We start from the raw sequence: 8,999 nt of genomic DNA on the forward strand, positions 1-8,999 counted from the left end.
TGAGCAGACACGGAAGATACTGAAGCCTGGTCACCAGCCAGACTGAGGAGCTGAGCTGGGAGGTCGCTGGCCACACGGAGCAGTTCCAGATGAGCAAGTCCGAGTCACGGACCGGTGGCGTACTCTCCGGGGTCTTGAGATTGAGCTGCAGTGGCAGCTCAGCATGAAAGCCGCATTGGAAGGCCACACTGCAGGAACGGAGGCCTGCGTTGAGGCCCAGCTGGTGCGGATCCAGGCCCTGAGCAGCGGTGCCGAAGTCCAGCTGGGCGATGTGTGTGCTGACCACCAGAGGAGGCCTGAGCAGGAGATCACTGCCCACCACATCCTGCTCAAGCTCCAGAAAGATCCCTACAGCAACCTGCCCACCTGCAAGGTCCGCTGAGTGGCAGGCTCCTGGCTTCCGCTCTCCTTCAGAGGGAGGATCCTGGGTAGGGGATGAGAAGCGAGGGACCCTTACCGCTGGCTCTTCCCCTTACCTGCCAATAATACTTTATGGCCCAAGGGGGCGGGGGAAGAATGCAATTAATTTCCAAACCAGTTGTTCTTACACCGGTTTTCTCTGGCAGAAGCTGGAGTGGGGTGACTGGGTCTGCAGGTATTTCATACTTGCAGTTACACGTTTTTGAAGTATGTGAAATCTATTCTCTTTGCTATGTATTTAGGCTCTAACTATGATAAAACCAGACCACCAGAGTACCACACACCTGGACGATACTATCTTGACTTGTAATGGGGTTTCAGGAGGTGGCTTGCTTTTGAATGTTACCAGCTAGCCATAACCTCTTTCTTTCTCTGTTTCTCTTTTGCTCTTTCTTCATCAAAAGACAGTTTCAAGAAATAACCATGTTTTTACTCAAAACCTACACAGGCACATCGGGCATATCCTAGGCACTTAATAACAATCGGTATTCATTAAATGAAGAACTGTATTAAACTAATTTCTTAATTTGGTGCTAAATATAACTTTTTATTAAAGGCATCATTCATTATCACTAGTTGATGATACATTTATTACTTCATTCAATAAATATACATTCTGTTGGTGACTACATAAGTACAAATAAATGGTCATTACTATTTGAGAAGAGAGATAGAGAAGAAAGTACCTTGTAATTTTAAAATTTTTTCAAATATTTCTGACTATAAAAAGTAATGTATACTTATAAAATATATAACTATGAAGAAAATATAAAGTAATGTGTGAACTACCCACCAAATTCATAAACTGAAAGTATTATATATAATAATATACATGAAGATGCAGGAATGGGTTTCCTTTTTCCCATCTTAACCATTTTTCTGAGACAGAGTTTTGCTCTGTCGCCCAGGCTAAAGTGCAGTGGCATGATCTCCACTCACTGCAAGCTCTGCCTCCCGGGTTCACGCCATTCTCCTGCTTTAGCTTCCCGAATAGCTGGGACTACAGGTGTCCACCATGGCGCCGGTTAATTTTTTGTATTTTTAATAGAGACAGGTTTCACCGTGTTAGCCAGGATGGTCTTGATCTCCTGACCTCGTGATCCACCCATCTCAGCCTCTCAAAGTGCTGGGATTACAGGTGTGAGCCACTGAGCCCAGCCAACCATTTCTAAATGTACAGTTTAGTAGTGTTAGGTATATTCACATGGTTGATCTGATCTCCAGAGTTTTTATATCTTGCAAATCTGAAACTTTATACCTATTAAACAACGTATTAAATACCTCCCCTTTCTCCTCTTCTCTGTCCCTGGTAACCAGCATTCTTCTTTCTGTTTTTATGAATTTGGCTTGGATACTTCATATAAGTGAAATAATATGGTATTTGTCATTTTGTGACTAGTTTATTTTACTTAGCAAAATTTCTTCAAAGTTCATCCATGTTGCAGCATGTATCAGAATTTCATTTCTTTTTAAGGCTGAATAGTGTTTGATTGTATGCATTCATTCTTCCATTGATGGACATTTGACTCACTTTTACTTCTTGGTTATTGGGAATAGTGCTATGACTGTGGTATGTAAATATCTCTTCAAGATCATGTTTTCAGTTCTTTTGGATATATGCCCAGAAGTAAAATTCCTGGATCATATAGTAGTTCTATTTTAATTTTTTGAGGAAACTTCACAGTGTTTTCCATAGCAGTTAAACCATTTTACAATCCCACCAACTATGCACAAGGGTTTCAATTTCTCCCCATCCTTGCCAACACTTGTTACTTTCTGTTTTTTTTTTTTTTTTTTTTGATAGTAGCCATCCTCACAGGTGTGAAGTAATATGTCATTGTGATTTTGATTTACATTTCTCTGGTGATTAGTAATGTTGGGCACCTTTTCAATGTTTATTAGCCATTTGTATATATTCTTTAGAGAAATATCTATTCAAACATTTTTCACACTTTAAAATCTAGTTATTTGATTTTTTCATTGTTGAGTTGTGGGAGTTCTTTATATATTGTGGATAGTAACTTCTAAATATATTCTTTGTAAATACTTTTCCCCTTTTGTATGTTGCCCTTCACTCTTTTGATTGTGTCCTTTGATGCACAAATGTTTTCAATTTTGATTCAGTCCCATTTATTTTTTCTTTTGTTACCTGTGCTTTTGGTGTCACATTTAAGAAGTCATTGACAAATCCAATGTCATGAGATCATCTGGTCTGTTTTCTTCTAGAAATTTTATAGTTTTAGGTCTTATGCTTATGTCTTTAATATATTATAAGTTACATTTTGTAAATAGTGTAAAATAAAGGTTTAACTTTCGTTTCCAGTGTTCCCAACACCATTTGTCGAAGAGACTATCATTTTCCCAATGAGTGGTCTTGGCACCCTTGTTGAAGATCATTGACCACATACAAACAGGCTTATTTCTAGGCTGTTCATTCTATTCCAATGGTTTGTCTGTCTTTATGCCAGTGCCACACTGTTTTGATTAATGTATCTTTGTAATATGCTTTTAAGTCAGGAAGTATGAGTCTAATACCTTTGTTCTTCTTCCAAAGTTGTTTTGGCTATTTCAGATTCCTTGAGATTCCATATGAATTTGGGAATGGATTTTCCTTTTAAAAGTGAGAGTTTACTATACATTTTTCTTTTCAATTTTTTAAATTAAAAAATACATTGGAGACAACTTTCCATGTTAGTATGTTTCTATTAAGAGGAATATACTCTTTTGAATAATTACATTTTATAATTTTATGTATATTATAATCAATCCCATAGTGATATTCAATCAGATTTTTGTTATTTTAGTTATCACCTCAGTGAGCATCCTTGTTTTTGAGGTGTAGTCTGTAAGGTAAGTTACTAGAGGTGAAAAAGTTAGATCAAAGGGTAAACACTAGGATGTAAATTCCACAAATGAAAGGAAATTGTTCATTGCTGTATTCCCAGTGCCTAGAATAGTACATACTATGCCCTGTGTACTCGTGTTTGATAAATATTCAGTTAATGATGAAAGAGTACATAATATATATATTTATAAATTTTCTTTTATGTATGCTTATATAAATACCAATATAATTTATATACATATATAATTTATATACAATATAATTTATATACATATATACATTTCTAAATTTCTAAGATATAACTCTTGAGTTGAATCTCACAAAAAATGAGAAGATATTTTCCAAGCAGACTGTGGCAGACGCTGCTTATTGGCTAAACTACCCACAACATCCCTCTCTCTAAGCATCTTCAAACCAGAGTGACTAAGGTGCTGTTTGGGCAATGAAATGTAAGTAGAAAACTGCTGGGTAGGGCTTATGGGAAGCATTTTCTTTCTTAAAAAGAAGAGTTGTAGTGGGCATACTCCTGAATGTCCTTCCTTGTTCTTACTTAATGGAAAATAGATGTGATATTTAATATTTCAATGACCATCTTGAGACAGCAAAGTAACAAGCAGGGGGATGAAAGTCTGCTTGTTAAGGAAGTCTGAAAGATAAAATGGGCCTTGGTCCTCATCAGCATTATTGGGCAATTCTATCAACCTTGGAATATCAGCCTATGGACTTTCCTATTTGTTTAAGCAACTGCAAGTTGCTTTTCTGTTATTTATTGCCAGAGGGATTCCAGCTGATACAAAATATTTTCAAGATAAGTCAGTGTGATAAAGGACATGAGTTGTGAAACAACATAGGGTGTTAAGTAATCTGCAAGTACAGAAAGAAGGTCAGCTTGACTGTGGCTTGCTTAGGGATTAGGCTAAAGAGAGAGAGAGAGTCAGAGCCCTGTGAGCCATATGAAAGAATCTGGATTCCATTCTGCAGGCAGTTGTGTAGATAATGAAGTGAGTTAGGCACGAGAGAATCATGATTTCTCTGGCATGAATATGACACACACATTGGAGAAGGGCAATATAGTTGGCAGGGAGACCATTCATGGGGCTAACTCAATGTTCAGTTGAAAGAAAATGAGGGTTCAATGTAAGATTACAACAGTGGCAAGAGTGAGAAAAATATGGATTTAAAATGTATGTGATGTGACCTAATTACTACTTTAATATGTATGGGCACATTGGAGAGAGAAGTTGTGTTACTGCAAATTATCACATCTGAAGCACCATTGAAGTAAAGGACACAATTTTCTAACAAAGTATTTAAAGAAAAAAATTCCACCTGATTAATCATTGGATGTGTATCCAGTTACGAAACACTACTGATCACAAAACATATCTTGATTTCAGAGATGTGAAAAGACGTGCCTCTTTGAATCAATGAAAACTAGTATAGCTAAACTACTATTTATAGATACTGTATGCCAAGCATTGTGATAGGCACTTTGCTTATTTCACTTAGTGCACTCAAAACTTTATGAAAAAGGTGTGGATTTTTTTTTTTTGTTTTAGAGATAAGTAAAGGATGATTGTAGATTGCCTACTAGGACAAGTGCTGGTTTGTGTTGCTAATAACAGATAGGGAAAGTAGACATATTGAATTTGAGGTTCTTTTGAGATATCCAGTGAAGCTATTCAGTAAGGAGCTGGGCGCAGAGTTCAGAAGTTGAAGAAAAATTGATTAATTGGGTTCAGTCAATATTTAAGGGCTGACAATGAACCAGACTCTTGAATTAGGTACTGGGGATGTGTGGCAAGTAAAGCAATCAAGTACAGAAGATGGATATTATTTAGTCAGTTCACAAGAATTTTAATGCCTATTTTGCATCAGATACTCTTCTGTGGTGAAGAAAAACCACATGTTCCTGTCATTAGGGATTTTACATTCCTGTGGAAGAATACAGATCAAAGTATATAAACAAATAGATTAAATAAGGTAATTCCATATGGTGATAAATGCTGTGAAAGAAAAAAATGTTTCTTTTCTTCCCTGATTATCTAGGGAGATCCAACATAGATTGTGCATTCAGGGAAGACCTCACTTATGATATGGCATTTAAGCTGGGACTGATCCTTGCAAAAAGGGACAGGGCAAGTTATACAACATTATAGGGAGAGGGAAGCATGTGCTAAACTCCCCAGACAGAAATAAAGTATTCAAGATTAGAGAGAGGGCCAATGTGCTGACACATCATCACCGAAGAGGGGAATAGTATGAGGCAAGAGAATCACGGTGAAAATAGCAATCTGGGAGCTACCTATACATGCTATTAGAAGTTGTAGAAATGAATGAAGAAAATGTAGAGTGCAAAGAACAAGGAGCATAGATCTAAATCTAGAGGAATCTCAACATTTAGAGGTCTGATAAAGAAGAAGATATCCAGAAACGGGTCTGTGAAGGAGGGGCCTCAGAAGAAAAATAAAAAAGTGTTATTTTGCAGAAATCAAAGGTAGAGATTGTTCAGAATGTATAGATTGTTGGGTTGAATGCTGCTGGCAAGAACCCTGCTCTCAATATCAACCTTGGTAGAACTGGAAGGAAGTCTAGGGAACGCTTCCTTCCCTGGTTAGACTTTGCCTGTCTTGGTCTCCATAACTATCATAGCAGAATTGCACAAGGGACTACAGAATCCATGGTGTTTTGGAGAAGAATGCCATTTCCAATCTCTCCGTCAGTCCCCACCTCAAATGCTTGACTCCAGTCTCAAGATGGAGGCTATAATCCAGACCTCTCCTTAAGAGAAAATAAACTAATGCCCACACACGCATACATCTTTATTTACTTCAGTTGCTACAAGAAAAAGACCCCCAGGTGTCTTTCTTTCAAAAATTTTATTTTATTGTGGTACTTTTTAACATGAGATGTCCCTTTTAACAAATTGTAAGTGTACAATACATTATTGTTGACTGTAAGCACAGCGTTGTAGAGCAGATCTCCAGAGCTTATTTACCTTGCTTCACTGAAATTTTATGTCCGTTGATTGCAAACTCCCCATTCCCTCTTCCATTTAGCCCCTGACAACCAGTATTTTACTCTTTGGTTCTATGAATTTGTCTGTTTTAGGTAAATCATGTAAGTGGAAACGCAGTATTTGTCTTTCTGCGACTTATTTCACAGAGCATAATGTCCTCAAGATTCGTTAGTTTTGTCGTATACAGCAGAATTCTCTTCTTTTTTTTTTTGAGACGGAGTCTTGCTCTGTCGCCCAGGCTGGAGTGCAGTGGCGAGATCTCGGCTCACTGCAAGCTCCGCCTCCTGGGTTCCCGCCATTCTTCTGCCTCAGCCTCCTGAGTAGCTCTTCTTTTTAAAGAAGTTCGCCCTTCGGTGCTGAAAATGCAACTGTTGGGATCTTCAGAGGCTGCGCAGCTAGGGGCGGAGGCAGCTGGGGAGGTCCTAGCCATGTAACCACACCGCCATCGCTCCTCTCTTCCTCTCGTCGGCCTCTTCCTGTACAGAAAATAACTTTTTTACTCTAAAGAAAGAAAAAAGTAGCCGTCCGCCCCTCACGCCCTCTCTTTCTCTCTGCCATCTGCTCTGTGAGGAAGCCCTGGGGGCTGCTCAGCAGCTGGGGCAGCGCAGCCAAGCCCCGGCATTCCCGGGCCGCCCCACCTCTGCCTCCTTGCATCTCTTCTACCCCAGAGCCACCACCAGGGTAAGCGAGATGTCCGCCGCCATGTCCTTCGTCTCCAAGTTTCTCCACACCAAAGGGCTCACGAACGAGCAACAGCTGCAGACCTTCAGCCACAGCCTGCAGAAACTGCTGACAGAACATTATAAACATCACTGATTCCCAGAAAAGCCATGCAAAAGATCAGGTTATCTTTGTATTCGCATCAACCGTAAAATGGAGCCTCTGGACAGGCAGCACAGCGGATTGGACCGAGCAGTCAGGAGCTGTTCAAGCTTCTCCCAAGTGAACTCACACTCTGGGTTGGACTCACGCTCACCTGAAACGATGAGGTGTCTGTCCTACAGACTTGGAGAGGATGGCTCCGTCTGTGTGCTGTATGAAAGCCCCACCAGCAGGAGGAGGTAGCACTCAAAACAACACCGACATGCAAATGGTAGACAGCTGAATAAGCTGTAAGGACGAATTCCTCTTGGGCAGAACAAGCCCTTCCAAAAACTACAGTATGATGACTGTATCAGGTTAAGATGGATCATCTTATAGTGCATGGATAAATTTGATTTTTGCTTTGGATGGGCTCCTATCGGGGATGGATTATGGACTTTAAACCATGTCACAGCTGTGAAGATCTGGCGCAAGATAGAACGGTAAACATTTTTTTAAAAGTTGACAGTGCCATATTTTGTACAGTACCTTTCAATAATTTAATAGCCTGTGAGTCCAAGTAAATGATCACTTTATTTGCTAGGGAGTGAAGTCCTAGAGTGGTTTCTGCTTCTCCCAGACATACTTAAATTTTTACATCAATTTCTTTAAAGAAAATCTGTATGTCAAAGAACCTTTCTCTGCAGTAGATCTTGCAGAGGAATTTGCACTATCATGCTTGAAAATTATTGTTAACCTTTTTGGCACCTCAATAGTTCAACGTTTTAAACATGGTAGTACTGGAAATTTTACGACAAGACTTTTACCTAGCAAATATTTCTAAAGGTACATAAAGACAAGCTAGTAAACATGACCTGGGAAAATGGTCAGACTTTGTATTGTGTTTTTGACCTTGAAAGTAGCGAGTGACCAGAATCTGCCATGGCAACGGGTTTTTAAAAAGACCCTTAAAAATACTGTCTCAACTGTGGTGTTGGCACCAGCCAGCTCTATGTGTATTTGCTAGCTTGTAGTTTTCTAAGGCAGAGTAGACTTCTATTTTAGAAAGTGGAGGTCTGGTTTGTAACTTTCCTGGGTAAAAGTATTTTCATCTATTTTGTGAACTTTGTTAATCATCTTTTATTTGGTAAATTATGAATGGATATAAATTTGTAGAGTTCATGTATATTGATTGTGGCAAAGTTGTACAGATTTCTATATTTTGGATGAGAAATTTCTCTCTCCAATAAATTGTGTCTTATCTTGGCATTTAAAAAAGACAATATTCCACTGTGCATGTATGTGTGCATATATATGTGCATATATATGCATGTGTATATAACATGCATATACATATATACAAATATACAGGAATATATATACCATGTTTCCACAGCAGTGGCACCATTTTGCATTAACACCAACGGTATGCAAAGATTCCAGTTTCTCTACATCTTTGCCAACACTTGTTGTCTTTTATTTGATAATAGGCATCCTGACATGTGTGAAGTGATATCTCATTGTGGTTTTGATTTGCATTTCCCTGATTATTGGCATTGAGCATTTTTTTCATATACCTATTGGTCATTTGTATGTTTTCTTTTGAAAGATGTCTACTCAGATCCTTGCCCATTTAAAAGTTATGTTATTAGTTTTTTTTTTTTGCTGTTGAGTTGTAGGAGTTGCTTATATGTTTTGGATAGCAACCCCTTGTCAGATACATGGTTTGCAAATATATTCTACCATTCTGTATGTTGTCTTTTTACTCTGTTGATTATTATTCCTTTGCTTTGCAAGAGCTTTCCAGTGATATAGTTCAACTTATATATTTTTGTTTTTGTTGTCTGTGATTTTGTTGTCATATCCAAGAAATCATTGCCAAGACCAAGGTCATAAAGCATTTCTTTTATTTTT

At 38.5% G+C, this 8,999-nt stretch overlaps 1 pseudogene; it reads left to right on the forward strand.

Annotated features, from left to right (window-relative positions):
* The first annotated feature begins 163 nt into the window (after positions 1-163).
* LOC116268624 lies at positions 164-7,595 on the forward strand (annotated as a pseudogene).
* The last annotated feature ends 1,404 nt before the right edge of the window (positions 7,596-8,999 follow it).

Source organism: Papio anubis, unplaced genomic scaffold, assembly GCF_008728515.1.
Source record: "Papio anubis isolate 15944 unplaced genomic scaffold, Panubis1.0 scaffold113, whole genome shotgun sequence".
NCBI lineage: Eukaryota > Metazoa > Chordata > Mammalia > Primates > Cercopithecidae > Papio > Papio anubis.